Raw genomic sequence first — 24,723 nt, forward strand, 5'->3', positions numbered from 1 at the left:
TCAGGGACACCAGGACTTGCTACATAAATGAATCTCACCTTTACAATAATCAATGCATATGACAATGTGGCATTTATAGTCAATCTTAGACATTTGTTGCTGCACGTTTTAGCAAACTTAGAATAATAAGTACCCCCCAGTATGAGGAAATGACTATTGTCACAGCATTTTGCAGTTGCTAACCCATGGATTAGCAAGTGGTGGCAATGCAAGGATCAACAATATTGAAAAACGTTATACTTCAGGACTGCCACTGGACATCAGAAGTTTCTGAGAATTGGTGGTCTTTATCCTTGTACGATTGATAAAGCAGGGGTGGGTGAATTAAGTTGGGAAATAACAGTAATTGTTTAAACAATTGTTACATAAATCATTTTTTAAGGCCCCATGCACGCGACCGTAGAATTAGTCCATAATTACGGACCCATTCACTTCTATTGCCTACGGACACCTTCCCGTATATTTACGGGACGGTGCCCGTCCCGTACAAAGGCTCCGCAAAAGATAAGACATGTCCTATTTTTTGCTTTCTACAGACCGTGCTCCCATCATTTATATGGGAGTGTGGCCCGCAAATGCGATTACGGGCACAGTCGTGTGCATGGGGCCTTAGTATTTGTATGTAAACTTATTGAAGATGTTAAAGAGGCTCTGTCACCAGATTTTGCAACCCCTATCTCCTATTGCAGCAGATCGGCGCTGCAATGTAGATTACAGTAACGTTTTTGTTTTTTTTAAAACGAGCATTTTTGGCCAAGTTATGACCATTTTTATATTTATGCAAATGAGGCTTTCTTAAGTACAACTGGGCGTGTTTAAAGTTAAGTACAAGTGGGCGTGTATTGTGTGTAACATCTGGGGGTTTTTACTTGTTTTACTAGCTGGGCGTTGGGAATGGAAGTGTATGATGCTGACGAATCAGCATCATCCACTTCTCTTCGTTACCACCCAGCTTCTGGCAGTGCACAGACACACAGCGTGTTCTCGAGAGATCACGCTGTGACGTCACTATATGCCCCAGGTCCTGCATCGTGTCGGACGAGCGAGGACACATCGGCACCAGAGGCTACATTTGATTCTGCAGCAGCATCGGCGTTTGCAGGTAAGTCGATGTAGCTACTTACCTGCAAACGCTGATGCTGCTGCAGAATAAACTGTAGCCTCTGGTGCCGATGTGTCCTCGCTCGTCTGACACGATGCAGGACCTGGGGCAGGAAGTGACGTCACAGCATGATCTCTCGAGAACACGCTGTGTGTCTGTGCACTGCCAGAAGCTGGGTGGTAACGAAGAGAAGTGGATGATGCTGATTCGTCAGCATCATACACTTCTATTCACAACGCCCAGCTAGTAAAACAAGTAAAAACACCCAGATGTACATACACAATACACGCCCAGTTGTACTTTTACTTTAAACACGCCCAGTTGTACTTAAGAAAGCCTCATTTGCATAAATATAAAAATGGTCATAACTTGGCCAAAAATGCTCGTTTTTAAAAAAAAACAAAAAAATTTACTCTTATCTACATTGCAGCGCCGATCTGCTGCAATACGAGATAGGGGTTGCAAAATCTGGTGACAGAGCCTCTTTAAGTAACAAATAAACAATATTATAATTTAAAAAAAAAAAGAACATCAGAATAAACCAACTATTCTGTAACCCTAGAAACATACAAGATGTAAAATGTAACTCTTTTGTCTTTTTTTTTTATATAAAGGAAAATATCCTGAAATCCCAGACAATTCCTTTTAATACAATTTTAATTCAAAGAGGAGAGCTTGTATTCTGAACCTGGATTATGATGAATACCACAAATCCCGTGTCGGTCTGTAAAAGAAAAACTTTACAACAATATTTTTTAATATTGATCCACATGCAGGATCCACCGCTTGCTAGTTGATCCTGATTTGCAGTCGACTGCGGTATTGATTCCGTCAAAAACAACGGAACCCTGTCACAACGGCGACAAACGGAAACCTTTAGCAACGTATTCGTCACCATTGATATCAATGGTGATGCAAATGGAAGCTTAGGCTTCCGTTTGCCTTTCCGTTGAGGGGTTAATCTGACAGAAACCTCAGATGGAACCCCTCAACAGAAGGGCAACGCTAATGTGAACAGGCTCTAAAGGAAATTTTTGTTTTATAGTGCCAATATAACCAATCACACAATCCTTGTCTCCGAATATATATATATACACACACACCAATCATACACATTTATCCATTTGTAATTCTATATAATATATCGCAAACCCCTGGATCGCAGCATCTCACTACTTACAGGATACAGTATTTAAGAGTGATTGCATTGACCAGTACAGGGCCTGCGGTTCCCCGCTGGAGGATGCTGGTGAAGTTGTAACAATTTGATGCAGGACACAAGGCAGGTCTGCATTTCTTACACTATAGTATCCTATTAGCCTGGCTGTTATAGGAGGAGGCAGCCACGCGTGGAATATCCTCTTTGCCGTGTTTTGTAACATATATTTTGCTGGAGTAATTAGGGTAATCTGGTCTGTACCGAGGGGGATTTATTAAACTTGCTATAACATTCAATGTCTTGAAATCAACCTATCATCTGGCTGATCCCGGTCTCTGAAAGTACATGAAAGCAGACTGTACAGGGTAATTTTCCTATTTATTGTGGGGAGAGGGTATATAAGGTATGCGAACACTCGTTGTTGCCATGGGTGAAAGGGGCAATTTATCAGAGTTGCAAAAAGGGATGATTATTGGCTTTCAGGCCAAGGGTGGTAGTATTTTGTGCTGCTGGGGTGAAAGTGTATTGTGAGTGGACAAATGGCACCATTGGGAATAACCGACGTGGAAACTATGGAGCACCACGTGCCATTGAGGTGAACGTTGGCTACAAAGGTGCGCGAGGGCCGAATGACACGATACAGTGGAGCAGCTCACTGTGAAAATCAACCAGGGGGCTACCAGACGTGTGTCTAAAACAGTTCAGCACATATGAAAGAAAAGGATCCCGATAGTTGGCGGGAATTAGGACAAATATATACAAAATTGCGACCAGCGGATACACCCTTCTAACCCAACTATCATGAATAGATAAATTAACTAACTTTATTGCGCTTTATTAAGCAAAAAGACTAACCACATTTAGATCCTCATTAGCCCCTGAACCCCTGAGGACGCTGCCTCCTGTAGCGAAACATGTCGGGGGGGCTTTGACAGTCTCATTTTAAACTAATATGTACCTCCGTTGGTCTTTAATGTTATACTGCTAATTGAGTCTGGCGTTCTGCAGCCGCCGGCCATATTGATAATACATACGCATGGTCATATTGGCACTGTTCACCATCACCTTCCAAACGGAGGACATGTCATACTCTTTTATATATATGAAACGAAGATCTTACAGCACTCCAGTATGCTTGAGAAAGGTCCCATTGTATTACTGAAATAATTTATGTTGTCGTCTGAATAAATCACCCTTGTTTTTAACCGTTTACTGAAGTGCTGCAAGATCTTCTTTTTCTATAGTATTTAGTCCATGGAACGGAACTACTTGTTAGGCACCCATTTGTTTTGCACGTTTAATTTCAATTTAATTATAACTAATCTGACGGTAAATTTGAAGAGATGTATACACCTACTCTAGTGGGCAGTGGCTATTTCTGCCTCTGATCCGATGTTTATTAAAAGGGTAGAAAACTCTCTCGCAAATGAGATCACAGAACTGGGAACTTGGCGTGTACAGTGCAGGGTGTTTGTGGTGTGCCAGATATATACTCTCCAAAGATCAATGACTTCTCCTAGATACAACTTACACAAGTGTGCATGAGTCCTTATCACTCAGATGCCCCAGCCAACATAGACCAAAATAAACTATTACGGCATAAAGATATAATAGAGGGGGGTCCCCTATTGACAACAGCTGAGTCGCTGCAAAGAGTTGCTCCCTTTCTCTTTAATAGCACTCATTCTATACAATAGTATAAGGAATCCTCATGAGGTCTCATTCAGACATGTATATTGTACTTCTATGTAAATGTCCATATTCCAATGATCCAAAAAAAATATTACGTTATTTCACAAACACATATAATTTTGTCTTTGTTCTCTTTTTAAAAAAATGACAAACCCAGAGAGCTCTTTACCCTATAAAAAGCACAATGCAACCAAAACAATGAATATGTGAGTCGTGAATGTTTAAAAATACCCTTTAGGATGGGTTCTCACGTCGCGGTTTGAATGCGTTCCTGAGGAGAATCAAAAAAAATCGAATCATGGCAGAAAACACATTTAAAACGCAATGTGAGAAGACCATCCTAAAAAGTCCTTACCAACAGTTTCCAACCAAGTCAGTAGTCGCTTTTTTTGTTTTGTTATTTTTATGTTTCAGCTGACTTTATTTGTGGATTAAAGTTAGACCCCATTCACATCATGTTAAGGCACTACGTTTATCTTGTACGTCAGGAAAGCTCCCGATGTACAAGATAAACGTGTCCATAGGGCTCCATTATCCCGACGGAGACCAAAAGAGTGTCCTATTGGTCTCCGTCAGGCTGATATACGTCGGTATACCCTTTTTTTTGGAAGGATGGAGTAGCGTAGTAGATTACACTATTCCATCCTGAGGGATCCCGCAGAAAAAACGTATACCACATAGTATATGTTTGTTTGTTTTTTTAACATGGGAGTCTATGGGTGACGGATGCCACTGTATGCACAGTGACTTCAGTAGTTTTGCCAGTGCCTGTCCCCATGCAACGTATCCCACTGTATGCCATACAGTGGGATACGTTTTGGCTTTCCCGGCGTATACCTCAGACGGAAGGGCCCTAAATGTGCTTCTTCCAGTGTTTTAACAATTATTAACTACAAGTAATAAGAACTTTGGAAAGTTCATAATTTCAAAGAAGAAAAAAACTAGAAAGCACTGGAATATAATGCTAGCTTTTGTTCTATCAGAAGCAACAAAAATGTTCACCTTTAAAGAGGCTCTGTCACCACATTATAAGCGGCCTATCTTCTATATAATGTGATCGGCGCTGTAATGTAGATTACAGCAGTGGTTTTTATTTCGAAAAACGATCAATTTTGATGGAATTATGACCTATTTTAGATTTATGCTAATGACTTTCTTAATGCCCAACTGGGCGTGTTTTTACTTTTTGACCAAGTGAGCGTTGTGGAGAGAAGTGTATGACGCTGACCAATCAGCGTTATACACTTTTCTCCATTCATTTATTCAGCATATAGTGATGTACTCTCGCGAGATCACGTTGTAAATGACAGTTTACAGCGTGATCTCGAGGGATTACGCTTGCTGTGCTGTAAGTCCCACACAAACATTACTGAAGTGTCGGGACTGTGAATAGACATCGCTAGATCCTGGCTAGAGGTGATGTCTATAACTCTCAAGACACTTCAGTAATGTTAATGTGTGAGTATGTGACTGCACATCATGATCTAGCAAGATCACTATGTGCTGAATAAATGAATGGAGAGAAGTCTATGATGCTGATTGGTCAGCGTCATACACTTCTCTCCATAATGCCCACTTGGTCAAAAAGTAAAAAACACGCCCAGTTGGTCATTAAGAAAGTTATTAGCATAAATCTAAGATAGGTCATAACTCAAAATTGATCGTTTTTCTAAATAAAAACACTGCTGTTATCTACATTACAGCGCCGATCACATTATGTAGAAGATAGGGCACTTATAATCTGGTGACAGAGCCTCTTTAAGCCAGAATCACACACTCATTTTTAATGTAGTTTTTTTGAGCCAAACACATGAGTGAACAAAAGAAAAAAGTTGCATCTGTCTTTTCTTTATACCCTTTTTTGGATCCACTTCTGGCTTTGGTACGAAAGAGTGAGCCAAACCTGCCCCAAAACTCTGTGTGTGTGATCCAGGCCTTAGGCCTTTTTCACACAGACTTCTTGTCTGGCATTTTAAACTGCATAAAAAAAAATGCACGGAAAAACACCAGTGATTTTTAAACGTAAAATGTAATTTTTAAGCCATTTTTTTTTTTATCTCATTACATTTTGTACACAGAGAAGCCTATATAAAAAGTGACAGAAAAACAACTTACCTAGAGCATGCTGCATTTTGATTTTTTTTAAAAAGCCACAAAGCTTAAAAACGCTTACATTTTATAAATGAAATAAATAAAATAAATAAACGTAGACACTCTTATATTTAACTTTAAACTATAGACTAACAACTAGCCACAGAATTATTGCAAGAATAGTCTTCATTGAAAACATCAAAATGCTGTGTGAAACCAGTCTTCGGGTCAGTTCACATGGCGAATTTTGTGTGGCGGGCCCCACCGCAAAATCCGCTGCAGAATTATTCTTGCTGTCGGCAGGAAGAATCCTCCTCCCATTGACTTTAATGGGCGGTTCGGGCGGAATTCGCCAGAAGATCGGACAGGGTGCAATTTTTTTCCCGCTAGCTGAAAAAATCAGCTAGTGGGAAAGAGAAGCGCCCAACTCCCATTGAAATGAATGGGAGGCAGAATTTTGTGGCAGAATCCGCCGCAAAATTCTTCCGTGTGAACAGGGCCTTTTTTGCAGTTTTATTGAGCCAAAGCCAGAAGTAGATCCGACCTTAAGGAAAGGTTTAAATTCTTTACCTTCCTTTCGAATCCACTCCTGGCTATCGTTCCAAAAACGCCCCATGTGATTTCAGCCTTATAGGAATTGTCTCATAAATGTAACTTTTAAAAAAATAAAATAAAATTGAAGCCAGCTGAGTAATGATTGCAGTGGGAAGCTGCGGATGGCCATACAATTCAAATATGGTCCGCATCTAATTGTTATCAGCACTCCAATCTGGCTAATAAAGGACATATAGAAACGGGTTGTCCTAACTTTTAATAAACCAGATTTAAAAGAATGTTACAGGTGAGGAATAAATCTTATATGGAACATATCTTCTCCATATCAAAATTTTTTTACTGATTAAGGACGCAGCTTGAGATGAAGAATGAAGTGATGCCCCCTGACCGCCATATCTGACAGTCTGGTTGCTATTGATGCACTGCCTAACAACCACTCTTTTCAGTAGGGTTGTCACAAAGCACATCCATAGTAAACCGTCTTTATTTTAGATTTCTCATGTCTTTCAAGGCATAATTGCCACTAAACTGAGGACAGAGAAAGGGCATTGAGGCTCTACAGACCTTAAACCAATCCTTTCTTTGCTGTTGTATTGAGTAGATTTTGTAAAAATAAATTTAAGCGAATCATATCTTGACTTTGACTTGACACAACTCATGTAGTGGAAATCTATTTTGCACATTATCAGTCATTTTAGGCCACAGTACTGATTTACCCATATCCACAATATTATGTAGCCATAATTTATCTGTTAACTGGATGGCCAGTATATAGTTAATGCTTTCCATACATCCGGAACAAACACTGGACCCTGTGCTTGTGAGTATGTATAGATAGATAGATAGATAGATAGATAGATAGATAGATAGATAGATAGATAGAATATATATATCTGTCTGTTTCCCCTTTTTAGGACACATTTAGGAGTAAACAAATGCTAACATACTAATTCAAGTTTGAGCTCTATTATTTATCACGTCCTAGAGAACAGACACGATACATATTTATCACTATAGTAGAAGCCGTTTTCTTTCATACATGAGTATAACTATCCACGCTATCGGTTACCCGATTCTGCTATTGACGAAGTGCTGAAATGTAAATCCTCACAATGTGTCTATAGAGACCATGAAGTTGTATTACATATTCCATTGGAGAAATCCCAGCGCGTTTCCAGGGAGACAGAAACGAGATATTGCCTTGGAAACTGCCTCGGCTGACTTACTTCTTACAGATAAATACTGCATCAATTTGGGTTTCCTTGGACTACCTTTTTCTGGAGGAAACATATGATCCCTTCTTTTTTACAGAGGTTACAATGCCTTTTTATAGATTGTTTGGGCAGTAATTGAATGGAGTAGAGTTGAAAATGATACACAGAATGCAGGATGAGTCACAAGATTTTTACTATATATTTACTGACAAATCAGTTCGACGTCCTGCCAAGTCCTAGTGATCGACATCGAAAGATTGGGCGAGTTGGATCATTTGTTCCCTTAGAAGACACCTCTGGCAGCTCGAGGTGCGTTGTAAAGCACGGTCTGGATAGATTATACTTAGGTATGTCCTGTCAACTGACTGTCCTATTAGTACACAGGATAAAATACTGGTAAATTAAAATGTTAAAAAAAATACATATCGGTTAAAACATTTTTTACATAAAACCCAAGAAACTAACGAATATAAACATATTTAGTATTCCCACAACTGTAACAATCTGCCATAGTATTTTTTCCCCAAACTATATTTTGAATTTGAAAGGTTACCTGTATATAGTGATATTATATAATACACAGGACAGAGTGTCACCTTGTCTGGGAAAGTATTGTCAGTAAACGACCGATTACGGATTTCTGTTTAGGTAATATGTACATGTAACCGAATAACAAATATTCTAAAAGGCCAGATTTCTGTCCATAACAAGTGCCGATCAACAATATAACGAGCGGCGATATAACAAGTCGACCGTCTCTTGTAGGGCTGGGCAATTTTGCTAAAAAAATAAAATCTCGTTTTTTTTTTTCAACATTTTGGGGCAATTTTTGATTTGAATCTCGATTTTCTTATTTTTTTTTCTGTTTATTTATCAGTAAAACCAAGAGATAATTTAATAAATGTTCTTTATATAAATAACTTTTTAACACATGTTGCTATAATTATTGTACGTAACTTCACAACTTTTAACCTCTGCAAATACTTTATTTGATCATAAATACAAATTGGAAAAATGCCTGTGTAATCGATTATAACTTCTGTGTTCCCCGGCAGGGAACAGTTTAACAGAATCTATAATCAATGAGGCACTGCATTCACTAACATCCCTCTCTGCCCATCACCACCTCAGCCGATCTCCGACATTGCCGGATTCACGCGACCGTGATTGAACCGTGAAAAACGGTCTGTGTGACAGCCGGATTTCGTGGCCCAAACACGGTACATGTGAACGGGACTCCTGGCATCATAGTCATTTAGGCTATAGTCACACGACAGTGAAAAAAAATGGACATTAAAACCTGATCAATGGTCAGTTTTTCATGACCATTTTGCATCAGTGTCTCCAAATTCTTATACATTTCCAGTCCGTCTTTCATGGTTGCTTAAAATTAAAAAATAAAAAAAAAGGATGGATGGATTTCATTTGTCAGGGTAGATAGTGCCCCAGTGCCCACATATAGTGACAGTGGCCACATACAGTGACAGTGCCCTCATATAGTGCCACACTGCCCACATAGCACACACATATAGTGCCACAGTGCCCAGATATAGTGACAGTGTCCACATAGTGCCATCCCCCAAAATAGTGTCACAGTGCCCATGTACAGCGCCACACCCCCTTGCAGATATCACCCCATGTAGATCATACCCCACCTTGTAGATCGCAGCACCACCACCCTCCCTTGTAGATAGCACCCCCACATGTAGATCGCAGCACCAGCCCCCTCCCCTGTAGATCGCACCCCCACCCCCTTGCAGATCGCAGCACCACCCGCCTCCCTTGTAGAGCACACCCCCACCCCTTGTAAACCGCAGCACCACCCCCCTCCCTTGTAGATCGCAGCACCCCCCTTCCTTGTAAATCGCACCGCTGTAACTCCCACTAGGAGCTGAATCCCCATCCAGAGGTTGCCGACGCTTTGGCCAGGGATTTAGCTCCTAGGGGGAGCTACAGCGGCACGATCTACAATGTACAAGGGGAGTGGTGGTGCGATCTGCAAGCGGGTGCTATCTACAGCGGCGCGATCTATAAGGGGGGGTTGCGGTGTGATGTACAAGGTCGGGTGGTGTGATCTGCATGGGGTGCTATCTACAGGGCGGTGGGGCTGTATACGAGGAGTCCCGGCTTCCCCGCGGAACTGCTGTTCTGTGCTGTATAATTTTGTTTAGTACAGAACAGCAGTCCCATGGGGAAGCAGAGACAGAACGGGGCGGACCAGGAAGTGACGAGGCGTCGGGGCAGAGCTTCCTCCTGCAGCTTGGTGCGACGGCACCACTAAAGAATCGATTCTACGATTCTGTTAAAAAACAGAATCGTGAGAGTCCTTGAGGGCGAATTAATTTGATTAATCGCCCAGCCCTAGTCCCTTGTTTAAAGTCCCTTTTACACAGGCCGAGGCAAACTTTTTGGGGACAAACTAATTTTGGCAACTGGGTTCATGTGACCGGCAGACCAAACAGGTAAACACTCGATTTTTGGAAAGTTATTTACAATGCTGCTTATTTTGCATTGAATAGGATATTGAGGGTGGTTTGTCTTGTTGGACAACCGCTTTAATGTATGAGTAACCCCAGCGTTATTAACAAATCATAGACAGGGCCAAACATCTACTGCTGGCTAGTGAAGAGGTCCATTCAAGGCTGAAGTCAGGAAGCGTGGAAGTTAAATATAGTTGTACGCATTCTTCTAAATAATGCTTCTGTTGACCTTCACACATTGATAGTTATAGTGGTAGATTGAAAGAACACCCCAACATAAAAAAAAAATACTGAAAACAGCAGAAATATTTTATGGGATATTTTAAAAATCAGTCCCGGTCACGCAGTAGAACATTTTCTATTATAGTGGTTCTCTCTGCAGAACTTCTAAGGATATGCCACAGAACTGCAATATCATACACATCCTATAGATAGATCTGGAATTAGCTGGTCTACAGCAGAGACAGCTAAACACAGGACACGTGGCCAGACATACATGGTTTCCTAGTGATAAGGCAATGAACCATCATGTCCTCATTCACGTAGGACTATCTTTAGCTTACTGTTGGCCAAAAACAATATGGTATTTTATAAAGGGTAGAATGAAACCGAACACTGAGCCACAGGCACATTAAGTATTATGTGATAAAGATCATTGTAACCCAGTGCATTGAATGAGAATAGATGAGGGAAAATAAGCTCTCCGTTCTTAGCTTTAGAACTAGGTCACCGACATCTAGAGACCACTTTATTTAATTCAACCAGTAGACTGTTTAGTTCTGTTCTTCTCTCCACAACCCTGTTTGGTGTACAGCTAATGGCATCTCTGATATGATCCAGAAGAGCAGGGCATCTTCACCCTAGAATACCCCCAAACAACCAAACCTCAGGAAAATACCAAGAAGACGTCTTCTCTCGAGCTAGGAGGATATTCAAAACTTTGAACAATCATTAGAAAGTTCTGTGATGGAATAATGGTTCACCAGAAAAATGGAACCTTCAGTATCATACTAGCGACATCATTTATCTGAGAAAATTAAAATAAGTTTGTCAAAAGTTACAGACTAGTATCAATCTATAATAGACATTAGTAATGAAGAGGCAGGACTTAAAGACTGGCTTGTCAAAACTGGGGCGCGGATGATGGAATTTGGGTCAAAATCCACTCAGTCCAAAATAATACATACACGTGGAACACGTTGGTAAAGACCTGAAAGGACAAGTGTGATGACAAGCTAGATAGAGTGATGGCTATGAAATCAAATCTTCAGATATTGAACTTCTCTGCCATAGGACAGTTTTGGATTACATGACAGCCTCAGTCAGTTGTAACTTTCGGTGTTGTATGCATTGCAGAGATATTTTGTAGCATATATTATATGGCAAGCTGCTGTCAAATTAGAAAAAGCAGCCCTATCCTTATACAAATACCATCAAGAGCTGAGCTTTCAACTGAGGGGGGAATTATTCTTTAGGACTCGACACTACGGCAATATTAAGTGCGCACTTTGCATGTTATTTATTATTTATATAGCGCCATCAACTTCCAAAGCGCTTTACATAGTAATATTAGAGTGACCCATTGTAGATAATACAAAAGACAGTGTAATTATATAAGGCTCTGTTCACACCACCATCATAGTTTACGTTATGACAGAACACGAAAAGATAGCCGAGCGGCAGCCCCATAGAAATAAATGGAGCGGTGGTCGAGCATGCGCACTACCGCTCCATTCCCATGGGGCTCCCAGGAACGGCAAGGTAGGCCCGTTCTCAGTAGGGGTCCAGGCATTCGGATGTTTATTTTGGTAAAATCCCTTTAACTGGTTGCCGACACAGGACGAGAATGCTCGTCCTGAGCGGCGAGTACTTCGCGCATTAGGACGAGCATTCTCGTCCTGTGTGACAGCCGTCTGTGTGCGCGATCGAGAGCGGGGCAACGGCTGTAATACACAGCCACAGCCCCGCTCTGACAGCGGAGAGGAGAGAAACATCTTCTCTCCGCCGTTAACCCTTTGAACGCCGCGATGAAAGCTGATCGCAGCGTTCAAGGAGAGGGGACTGCACATTGATCGCGTCACAGAAGATAACTGTGACGCGATCAAAGACCACAATTCATTGAAGGACCCCAGGGCTGTCTGAACATATTTCCTGTTGTTAGGGCATACTGAGGTATGCCCTAACAACTGCCTGTGTACGATCAGTAACAGGCTAATGTACTGGCATATAGATCTATGCCAGTACATTACAGTCACAAAATAAAAATAAAAATGATAAATCCCTTTATGGGATTAAAAAAAAGTTAAATGAATGTAAAAAAAAATTAATGATAAATAAATAAAAAAAGTTAAAAAAATACACAGACACACACTTTTTTTTATAATAAATAAACTTTTTAAAATATAAGTCCCAAAACATGAAATAACATAGACATATTTGTAATCGGCACGACCGTAACAACCTGTACAACAAATGTATAACATTATTTATGATGATCGGTGTATGGTGTAAAAAAAAAAATATTAAAACTGCAGCGGAACTGCTTTTTTTCTGCAATTTCGCCAAACTAAAAATTTATAGAAATTAAACGATAATGTATTTGTACCAAAAAATGGTACCCACATAAAGTACAACTCGTCCCGCAAAAAACAAAGTCTCATATAACTACGTCGTACAAAAAATAAAAGAGTTATGAGCGTCGGGATGCAAAGAGGGAAATCTAAAAAAATTGCTCTGTCCTCAAGGCCAAAATTGGCCGTGTCCTTAAGGGGTTAAAGAGGCTCTGTCACCACATTATAAGTGCCTTATCTCCTATATAAGGAGATAGGCGCTATAATGTAGGTGACAGCAGTGCTTTTTATTTATAGAAACTATCTATTTTGAACCACTTTCTGAGCGATTTTTAGCTTTATGCTAATGAATTTCTTAATGCCCAAGTGGGCATGTTTTTACTTTAGACCAAGTGGGCGTTGTACAGAGGAGTGTATGAAGCTGACCAATCAGTGACCAATCAGCGTCATACACTTCTCTCCATTCATTTACACTGCACTAGCGATACAGATATATCGCTATGTGCAGCCTCATACACAAACACTAACATTACTGTAGTGTCCTGATAATGAATATACATCACTACCAGGCTGGACGTAATGCTTATTTAGAATCCTGCCACTTCTGAATCTTTTCTGTGAGATTCCAGCAAGGCAAGCGTAATCTCGTTTGAAATGACAGGTTACATCGTAATCTCGCGAGATTACGCTTGCCTTGCTGTAAATGTCACAGAGATGCTACAGAAGTGTCAGGATTCTGAGCACACATGACGTCCAGGCTGGATGGTGATGTGTATTCATTATCAGGACACTGCAGTAATGTTAGTGTTTGTGTATGTGGCTGCACATAACGATATAACTATATCGCTAGTGCAGTGTAAATGAATGGAGAGAAGTGTATGACGCTGATTGGTCACTGATTGGTCAGCGTCATACACTCCTCTGTACAACGCCCACTTGGTCTAAAGTAAAACTCGCCCACTTGGGCATTAAGAAACTCATTAACATAAAGCTAAAAATCTCTAATAAAAGTGGTTTCAAATAGATTGTTTTTCTAAATAAAAAGCATTACTGTCACCTACATTATAGCGCCCATCTTCTTATATAGGAGACAGGGCACTTATGATGTGGTGACAGAGCCTCTTTTAGTTAAGTTTTCCACAAGTGTTTAGATTTTAGATTGCAAAATATCTGAAATTATTGTCGTGAAGCCGTGGCATTAAAGAGAATCATCTAAGGCAGATATCTCACATGTAGTGAGACATTTGCCTTCCCTCAGGCCCACTATATACAGTGACAGCTTAGCGGGAACTCGATCTGTACTTTTTTTTTCGTTATAAGAAGCCGGGTTGAAATAGATCATTGCAATGAGCATTCCCAACATATTAGGAAGTTATTAAATCTCTGATCACACTGAATCAATAGAACTTCATGCAGTCTGTAAACACAAGGCACATGATAAGAGCTTTTCAGAACAAAACAAACCACAAACACTGACAGCCTGTGGACAGCCATAGCGATCTACAAAAAACAAATACCATGCGACTCACAATCTACAGAGATTAAAAGAGAAAGTTTACACCATAGCCTCCGAGTTGCATCAGTCCATTTAACATTCTGCTTACTTGCCTCTCTCTGCCTCCTTAGAAAGCTGTCATTTTGTCAGTATTCATTGTCATGTTAAATAGTTTGTAGTCTGTTGCTAAGGACCAAGTGAGGCGCAACTGACGGGGTTTCCGGATTTATGCAAATTAAGCTTATTCCTGTAAAATCAACTGTTATAAAACTTTCTGCGCGATAAATACATCAGCAGCACAAATCTCTGACAGTTTGCTACAATGTATCAGTCTGGAGCACAGGCTGCTTAGCTCACAGAGGATTGCTTTGACTGAATTGTATCCACCTCTCGGAGAGAAGAACTAGGTCCGCACTTGTCGCAACAGTTGTAGCTGAGCCATTCAGTTTACTGTCCTATCTACATATCCTGGCCAAGGCAAGGCTGCTTGTCCTCGTCGTCCCCACCCCCATCTGCAGACACTACAATCCGACACTAGTAAATTTCCTCTTTTATTTCTCAGTCTGTAAAAAGAAATTCCTAATCTCCCCATCCCTCATCATTCCTTAAATTCTGTGGTGGAAATGAGAACCCTGGCAGAAAACCAGCTATTTAATACAGCCACCCACACGCAGAACTATACTTTTGCCATTTACGCAAACAGAATACAGACGCCATGTTACCCTGGATGCGATTCTCTACTAGTAAACAAAGAACTTGACGCCAAGATCCACAGCACATGCCATACCGCTAGAGACCACACACATGCACCGCTCAAGCACGTGCAAAGTGAATCATGGGGGAACCTGAAAAAGTATACCTCAACATACAGCAAGCCCCAGATCATAGCATGAACGTAAGATCTCATTCACACATTGCAGATTTGGTCAGTATTTTGCATCAGTATTTTGAAGCCAAAACCAGGATTGGATACTAAACGCTGGAGAAATATAATATATATTTATAATATGGAAATATAATATTTATATTCTCTTCTTTGCATTCACTCCTGACTATGGCTTAAAGAGGACCTATCATGGTTTTCTTTTTTAAAACCACACTCCTCCCATTATTCCCCGCCTTCTCCCGATTCCACCAATATTTAAAAAAAAAGTTTATTGCCCTCCCCTTCCCGTGTCCTGCCCACAGCCAACGGTCCGTTTGGCGCCTCACATGCTAATTTGGAGTAAGGGGACAGAGGAAACCTCATCTCTACTCAGTAGGCATTGCCTCGTGCATCGCTGTGACGCGGTTTATTCAGTGCGGACAGTCTCACGGCGATGCAGTAGGCCGGCTGATTTTACGAGGTTTACAGCAGGTCTTCCTCATCGCTGTGAGGCGGTCCGCTCTGATTGGACAGCTTCACAGTGATACAGGAGGCAACACCTTCCGAGGAGAGAGAAGGTCTCCTCGTTTCGGTATGTTTACTCAAAATTTGCATATTAGGTGGCAAAATAAGCAGGGGGCTGTAGCGGAAAACACCAAAAACATTTCTTACAACACTGAAAATCGGGAGGCGGGGAATGAGGGAAGTAATGTGGTTAAAAAAAAAAAAACAGGTCATCATTAAAAAAAACTGATGCAAAATGCTGACCAAATCGGCAATGTGTAAATGCGGCCTAAAATAGTACGGGTTCAGTACTGGCTGACCGTATACATTTCCACTACTTCAGATGAAGAAAAAAAAAAACAGCATAGCTATCATTACTGCTAATATGTGTGCAAAACTATGCAAACATCAAAGACAAGACGTATGATGATACGAAAAATTTATTGGTGCCAAAAAAGCGTAAAAATAATGAAACGGTTACAGTAATTTTCGTTTTTTGCATCACATATGGACATTATAATATGAAATAGGCAGTGGAGGACTTTTTGCTGGCTTGAAAATGAAAGAAGTGGCTGTGGTATTATTCTGCCACTATATAGTGATATTAGTTGTAAGCTATATATCTCTAATATCCGACAATGTTATGTTTCCAAAGTATGACAATATTATGTACGGTATTGGAAGTTACGGCCAATTCAAATTCTGGAAGCGCCTTTTCCATTGCATGATAGATAACATCGGCGTCTAAACTAACCTATTGGCTTTAATGGGTTCTGTCGGATTTCCGTCATGGTGTCCGTCGTTTAACCAGAATGGTATTTTCAGCCGGATCTGTGACGGAGGCCCCCAGTGGAGTCTCCAACACAGATTTGGACTGGCCCTTACATGGGCATTGTACAATGGCATTATTGATGCCCTGTGGTAGTATTACCCCTTCCCTGCCTCAAAAAAATAAAAATGAAAGGCCCTGATTTTAAAACCGGCCTCATGTCCATGCCAGACCTCAGCTCATTAGGTGGACGTGCACATTGCTGTACACTTTAAACTACAGGTGGAGACATACTATGTAAGTAATGGTCTGTTAACATGACGTCAATGGCCTCCGATTGACGTATGCGTCAGGAAAAGCTCTGAACCTATAAGTTGAACGGAGACCATAATGGAGGCCATACAGTGGCATCCGTCACTCATAGGTTCCCATTATAAACAAAAACATATTGTGCTGTATACGTTTTTCTACAAGGCCCTAACATAATGTGCTAGCCGCAAGCCATGTATGGAGCCTGGCGAGTCCTCTCCAGGAGCCCTATGTGTGCTGCCTGCCCCTCACATCCACACTCACCACAGTGGAAGGGAGGACGCTGTGTGCGCAGTGTATACGATGATATTCCTTCACTCCCCGGCGGCGGTGTGAGGTAACCGCTCGTACAAAAAGCGGTGTGTGACTCCTATAAACCCATCCGGACCGCTAGGAATCAGAGAGGGAAAGCACAAAGAAGCTCGGATGTCTTCAGTGCGGCATTGCAGCATGCTATACAAATTCCAGGAACCCCGGCCACCTAAGTACTCCACATGCAGAAACCACATATATGAGTAAAAGGTCAGCGGCACTGGAGCGGAGGCAGCTGGGGATACGGCCGGGGTCTCTCTCAGAGCTGCAGAGGTGATAGGAATGAGGGAGGGTGTAGGGATCCTATCACATTGTCTGACAGAGGAACAGAAAGAAAAATATAAACAAGAGTTTCCGTTTGCAATGGCATTTTTTTCATTCAGTTGGTATCAGTTGGTGTCCGTTCCGCTAGGTTCTTTTTCCCGATGGGAACAATAGTGCAGTACAAGGCGGAACAGATGAATGGAAAGACAAAACTTGATGTGAACAGGGTCTAATGCCCCATGCACACGACTGTTGCGCCACTCGGGCTGTTTTTGGTGGCACCCGATAGTCTTCACGGAGCCATTCACTTTAGCGGGTGAATCGGGTCCGTGAAAAATGATCCGAGTCTCAGATCCGAGGAAAGATAGAACATGTCCTATCTTTCCTCAGATCACTGACGGCAGTACTGGGACGGCACACTCGGTCGTGCGCGTGAGGCGTAAGGTATGGGCACCGTTGGGCGCAGCAGCTGGAAGTGAAATTTGTCCAGGACTGAAAATCTCTCCGGCACTTGTGAGTGAACTGCTGCGACATCTTTGTGCTCTGCCTGGGGACTCCGAGGGAAGCTCCTCCATGTATAGACCGTTATTTCACTGGAGCGTCCGCAGGGACATAGAAGTCTAATGGAGGCCTGTGAAAGATGGCATACAGTGGCATCCGTCACCCATAGGGTCCCATTGTAGAAGAACTTATACGTTTAACATACTTTTATTTTTACTGGTCTCTGCAGGATGTAGTAGCGCAGTCTACTGCGCTATTTCATACCTTTTCCTTGCGGTATACTGAGGCCAAAAGAACACTCTTTTTTAGTGAGATATATATATATTAGAAGCAGGGAAGCCAGACATGTTCGATCACAGGGACATACAGCCTGCAACTTCTACATATAATTTGTCACACAAAAAAAAGTTAACAAAATCATTTTTCAGCAGCTCGCACATAAATGTCCTCTTCCGTGAAGTAGGTTACATTAATCGTATCCAAATCTTCATATAAAGCTAAACCACCTTGAACCAGTGACTCCATATAAATAAAATAATGATAATAATGATAGAACTAGAACACGTCAGAATAGCAGAAAAGAAACTGTTAAAACATTCTCCATCTAGTGGAGAAGCGCTGCTATTCGCCGTGTACCCTCCAGGGGGCAGCACCATCACTATTGTGTCATCTTGTAGAGATCGAGCAGCCCCGCCCCACACCTGACCTCAAACACAGCAACACGCGTTGCGGATCTCGTGTGGCCGCTAGCGCCGTATCCCCCCTCCCCCAGCATCAGGCAGAGGGCAGGGCGGGACTTTGGCTCGGATGACGTAAGCGGACTCGGGGTAGCCATGTGCTCTGTGCGCACGTGGAGTGGGGCGGAGATGACGACCGCGCTCTGTTCCTCGCACACGGGATTTTTTTTTTTCTCAGGGCGCGCTCACGTGATATTATCAGGCGGAGCATTCCTCAGTCACGCTGAATAGTGGGCGGGGTAAAGTCGTCTGGAAACACAATACACTGCGTCATCATCACAGCTCCCACACATGACAGTCGGCGGCGAGGAGACACTGCAGACTTCACTGTCATACAGCCGCCCTTCCTTCTGCTGGGGAGGCGGTGTTATCTCCCGCCAAGTGATCATGTGCGACTGACGTGCTCAGGCTCCATATAGGACAGACCTGCAGTGCCACGGGTGGTGCGAGATTGCTAAATCACTTCTATATTTCATAAGGCTCAGGCATAACAACCCTATTATACAGGCAGCAGGGCGCATGACGTGTCTCACACACCCCAAAGGGCACAAACAATAGATATTCCCATACTATTCCTCTACCACTGTTGCCTGGATCCCCTGACGCTCCTCTGTGCACTCTGCAATGATGTTTTGTCCATAGGTAGGAAACATCTCGTGACCATGGCTGCCAATCATTGCTCTCCGCCATATGGTCACTATGGACAATACGTCACTACAGTGACCAGTAATGACACAGAGTACGCAGAGGACTGATGGGAATTCCGGACATAGAAAGGTAAGTATATGGAAAAACATACAAAAAGAGGATCGTTCGCCTCCTGACGTGTCTGTTTTACTAAATACTTGTATTCACCATGAAATAACAATTCTGGAGCGTCATTTACAGTGTCCAATCAGAGCTAACCGAGGGACACCCCACCTCTGACCAGGGGAATGGGAACACCCAGTTGGCAATTCATACATTTCTGGTAGGAATAACAGAGGAACAGCACAACGCGGAGTTCTAATGAATGATGTTCCAGAATAGGTTTTTTTTTATGGAGAATACAATAATTTATTAAACCGACATGTCCGAGGAGCAGAGCTATTTGGGAGGTATGAACAGCACTTTTTGAGCTGCAGATCTCCCAAGTGTACTGTTTTTTTTGGGGGTAATGTACCAAATTTCATTGGTATTTTTTGAATAGAAGACCTTTACTTCCAGCGTTCACAAGATTACAAATGCCAGTGACATCAGGGCGTCCAACATCTCGCCATCAAAGTGCAGTTACTGTACCAAGCAGAGCCACCGGCAAGCACACAAATATTGCCGTGTGCCACATTACGGTGGTCCGAATATGGTCTAAAGCCGTGTTCACACTATCAGTAAGAGCAGAGAAAAAAGAATTCTGTAAGGGTAGTAATAAACCTTTCGGCTACGTTCAGAAGTAACGGAATTGCTGCAGACTTACCGTCCGGAATTGTGGGCAGAGAATCGGCAGCGCATTACAGTAGCAGCCAAGTGGATGAGCTTTTTTTTTTGCTGCGGAATGGTTGTGTATTTGTTGCAAATTTTCCCCATTCGGCTCAATGTGGAAGTCTAAATCCACAAACAAATGACAAACGTTGCGGATATTGCTGCACATCAAAAAAAAAATAATGAAAAAAAACACTTTTTCCACTTTTAATTATAAAAAAAAAAAAAAGACTAAACTTCCTTTTCTTGGTCTCCCATAGCGAGGCTTCTCTGCTCCCCCGGCTGGTATCTGTGCAGGTGACCCCCCTGTGATGACGTTTCGTCACAAATGACCGCTGCAGGGGTCACTAAACGCCATCACGGAAGGTTGGCAGAACAAATACCAGTCGGGAGCAGGGATGCGTCACTAAAGGAGCGCCAATTGAGGGGAGTACAGCCGTTTTTAGATGCCTGAAATTCTGTACTAAAATAAGCACGATTTGATGTGGACTAATCAGGCGGAATTACCTGCAAAATCGGTCGGATTTGCGGTGGAGGTTTTCGCCGCAAATCCGACCTGTGTGAACTTACCCTTATTCATAGAGCACTTCTATATTTTGCATATTCATATTCCTGTGTCACTTCATAATACGGGAAGCAGTAAATAAATATTCGAAATAAAATACTTGGAAACATTCAAACATCTGGCAAGAAGGCCAAATGAGGGGGAACCCTGTCAATAAGAGCTTCAATCTAAAGTACAGGTAGGGAAATTATCCGATATTTTGGGAACGGAGCTAGAACTTGACATTGAAATCATAAAACTGACTATTTCATTTACTTTTTGTATTCTGACCCAGTTTTTTAGATAGTGAATACTAGGAATGGATCCTCAAGCTTTCAATACTTCTCTGTAAACTCCACTAGTACAAAAATGAGTAGCAGCAAACGGGGCCTATGGCCGGCTTCCCGCCAGCGCAGTAAGGGAGCATTTTTGTGTATGGCCGTCGGTCTAATACACCGGCCTTTTTGCCATCATTTTTTTTTTTTTTTTAAAACAAAATGTTTTTGCATATACGCAGCAAAGAGGACCACGTAAATGCTGCATGTAAATACACGCTAAGGACTTATTCAGACAAGTGTTGTTAAACTCGTCCGAGTTCAGACAGTATAAACGTGGCTTCTGAACAGGTCTTCTATTCAGGACCGCACTGCTATGGCTCTACTTTCTGGTTTTACTTCTCAAGTGTCTCCAAGCAAGAATCCGTGAAAAATGGAACGGATGGCATCTGCATGGCCTTTGTTTTTCACAAAGACCCATTGACTTCTATAGGCCATTCCTGAAAGAAACACGAACAAAGATAGAGCACGCTGCAATTTTTTTTGATCACGGATGGAGGGTCCGTAGTAAAAACGGATGTCTGAATTAGCCCATTAACTATAATGTGTCAGTGTTCAGTCCAGTTGTGCGGTCCGTTCTACACTTGGACAGCACCCGGACGTGAAAATGGTTAGTCTGAATGAGCTCGGACACCGTTTTCTCTTGCATTCCGATATGATTGGCTGTTATTAGCACCCATGTAAGTGCCAATGGGCAGCATCATTTAAGTGTCTGGTGATCCAGAGCGAGAACTGCTCTTTCTAGTGGCTCTCCAAGTAGGCTGAATGGTGGGGGAGTCCTTTTTTTTATTAAGGGATCCTGTACAGTGGCACACAGAGTCCCTCCTTGAGGCACTGTAAGCTTCAAGGGGAGACTACACTGTGATGGAGCATGCCATAATTTATTTTTTAATCACAGTTTTGAGCCTTTGTATGAAATCTGAGGAAAAGCAGGTACTGTATAGGCCAATATGGATATGTACAACACGGCTGTAGTAGGGGATATGTGTGGCTGGCTGTGGTGGTTTCCCCTGGTGATAACCACTGATCGCCGGGGGCTAGAGAAGCCAGACCAGAAGCAATGAGCAGATCTCCCCGCCGCTTTCTTTTTAAACAGGGGTTGTCTGCATGAGACAACCACTTTTAAGTTGCACTACAAAGGAGCAAGACTGGACACGTATTAATGCCTTTGAACATCGGTGTTGAAGACTTGAGAATACTTTGGATTGCAAGGAAAACAGACAAGTTAACTAACTCTTCACCAAATTTAGCCTAACCTACAAATCGGACGCAGAAATAACCAATTTTACCATTTCATTGTAAAAGACAATTATGCTTGGATGACTAGAGAAATGACCACCAACCAGATGGAAAGATACTATCATAGAAATCATGAACGTGCCATAAAGGCCGACATTCTGACAGAACACTTCATACGCTCATCAGGAGCCCAGAGTAACTTATCAGAAGATAAAAATAATAATACAAGAATTAGTCTTAGCCATCCAACCTCACGGAGGCTCCTCTATTCCTTATATACCAGAACATAATAATAAAAGAATATGTCTCAGGCCCTGTTCACAGAGTTTTTGGACGCGGAAACCGCGTCAGAAAATGCCTCCCATTGATTTCAATGGGAGGCGGAGGCGGTTTTTTCCTCTCGCGAGCGGAAAAACCGTCTCGCGGGGCGGGAAAAAGGAGCGACATGCCCTATCTTCGGGCGTTTACGTCTCTGACCTTCCATTGACATCAATGGGAGGTAGAGAAAGCGTTTTTGCCTGCGGCGCTCAATGACCCCTGGTGAAAAACGCTGCAAATGGCGTGCAAGCAGATCAAATTCTGCCTGCAAAAAAACTCAGTGTGAACAGGGCCCTAGTCATCCAACCTCATCAAGGCTCCTCTGTGGTTCCTTATATTTATCAGTGCAGGTTTTACAACTATTCCGACACCTGTATAAAAAAAAAACATTCTGATTATATTCCTTTTCTAATATCATAGATGTGCTGGGGTTATTGTACAGCAGAACTTTCCTGGAACCAGATATAAAATTCACACGAACGTGTCCGTTTTGCGAGCGTACAAAACGCAGTGTTTTTCCTGCGTTGCAGTTCCATATGACATCAGTGTACGGTGCGTGTCTGTCATCAGTATGTCACGCGTATCACTTCCGCAAAATAAACGGAGGGTAGTGTTTTTCTATTTTTCATAATTTCTTTAGCATCTGTTGCGTGAATCACGCACAGCACACGGGTGTGCGTCCGTGTGCCGTCCGTGATTTTCACGCACTTATTGACTTCAATGGGTGCGTGATGCGCGAAAAACGCACAAGTATAGGACATGCAGTAACTTTCACGCTGCGTGAAAAATACAGAATGTCTGAATGGCCCCATTGACTTGCATAGGTCCGTGCGATGCGCATGATTTTCACGCGCGTATCACGGACGTGAAATACGCTCATGTAAATAAGGCCTTAACCTGCAAGATATCCCAGCATTTTAAGGCAATCAACCACTGCTACCTCAACAAACAAGACACCACGTGAGCACTTTATATCCTCTCCGCCATGACAAGCCGACTATGTAGTTCAAAACCGCGGCTTTTTGTCAACAGTACAGGGGTTAATGTTGTTAACGTGAGAAAGCGTGACTCAGAAAGCATCCTTGGCTAATAGTTTCCTACCCCCGCACAGCTTTAAAATTCAGAGCAACATGACACTTTCAAATTGTCAGCATGTTCAACACACAGCTCTAGATAATATGTTCTTTAGTTTTCTCTGTTTTAGGGGCAAAATGGATTATAAAACGGGGTAAGGCTAAAATTCACACCTCGATTGTAGTGCAATGGCATAAGGTTATCCTTTTGGTGTACATTTATCTGGGATACGTCAACTGCACGTTCCAATACAACTGTATGCAATAAAAATATACCGCACAGCAGACGTGTTTTTTGATGGCAGGTGCATGCAGCTTTATAGGCATAGTTGCGTATGTCTATCTACGCACCAAACGTGGTGTGAATTTAGCCTAAAGTGTACAACTAGATTTGTTCTCCCCTTAGGAAGTTAGGCTATGTTCACATTTGCATCATGATTTCCATCGCCGTGCCAGATCCGTCATACAACCGATCGAAACAGTGTCCGATGGACCACAATGACTTATAATGGGTAAAATTTGGTACGTTCCGAATAAAAACAACCTTTTCTAGATGATAAAAATGATGGGAATTATCACACGCTAAACCATTCTCAGATGCACTCACCATTACCATTGTGGCAAGCATACAGTGATCCATGAATTATCAGGCAGGCCTGTCTGATAGACTATGGGGGGGAATTTATTAAGACTGGCATTTCATACGCCGAGCGTCAGTACGTTGTATGATCCGCATCATGCTGAAGGAGCCTGAGGGGACCAGAAGAGGAGCAATGAGGTGAGAATACTTTTTTTAAAAATAAATTGAATTGTCGGATGGGGGGGGGGGGGGGGAATCCGATCTGGGGACGGGCAAGGTACGGGGCCACCAGCATGGGCCTCTACCTTGCTGCGCCCCACATAGTGAAATCTACGCCAGTTTTCTGGCGTAAATTATTATAAATTAGTCGGGCTGCTGTTGCCCGGCCCCCTTTCTTGGAAGCTATGCCACTTTTCATAAAAATGTAAAAAGACACAGAAAACTGACATAGAAAATTGGATAAATTCTCCCCTATGTGTATTACAGAGTAAACTAATTTTGTGTGTTTCACTAATTATAAGGAGAACAGGCGTTTCGGGAAGGTGAACGATTCATTT

At 42.2% G+C, this 24,723-nt stretch overlaps 1 protein-coding gene across 4 annotated transcripts in view; it reads right to left on the minus strand.

The window, feature by feature from the left end:
- The window catches only part of MNT (MAX network transcriptional repressor), an 89,084-nt gene that overhangs the window by 10,493 nt on the left and 53,868 nt on the right, over positions 1–24,723 (minus strand). The gene's annotated exons all lie outside the window — the stretch shown is intronic.

The sequence above is a fragment of the Rhinoderma darwinii genome, chromosome 2, assembly GCF_050947455.1.
Source record: "Rhinoderma darwinii isolate aRhiDar2 chromosome 2, aRhiDar2.hap1, whole genome shotgun sequence".
In the NCBI taxonomy this organism is placed as follows: Eukaryota; Metazoa; Chordata; class Amphibia; order Anura; family Rhinodermatidae; genus Rhinoderma; species Rhinoderma darwinii.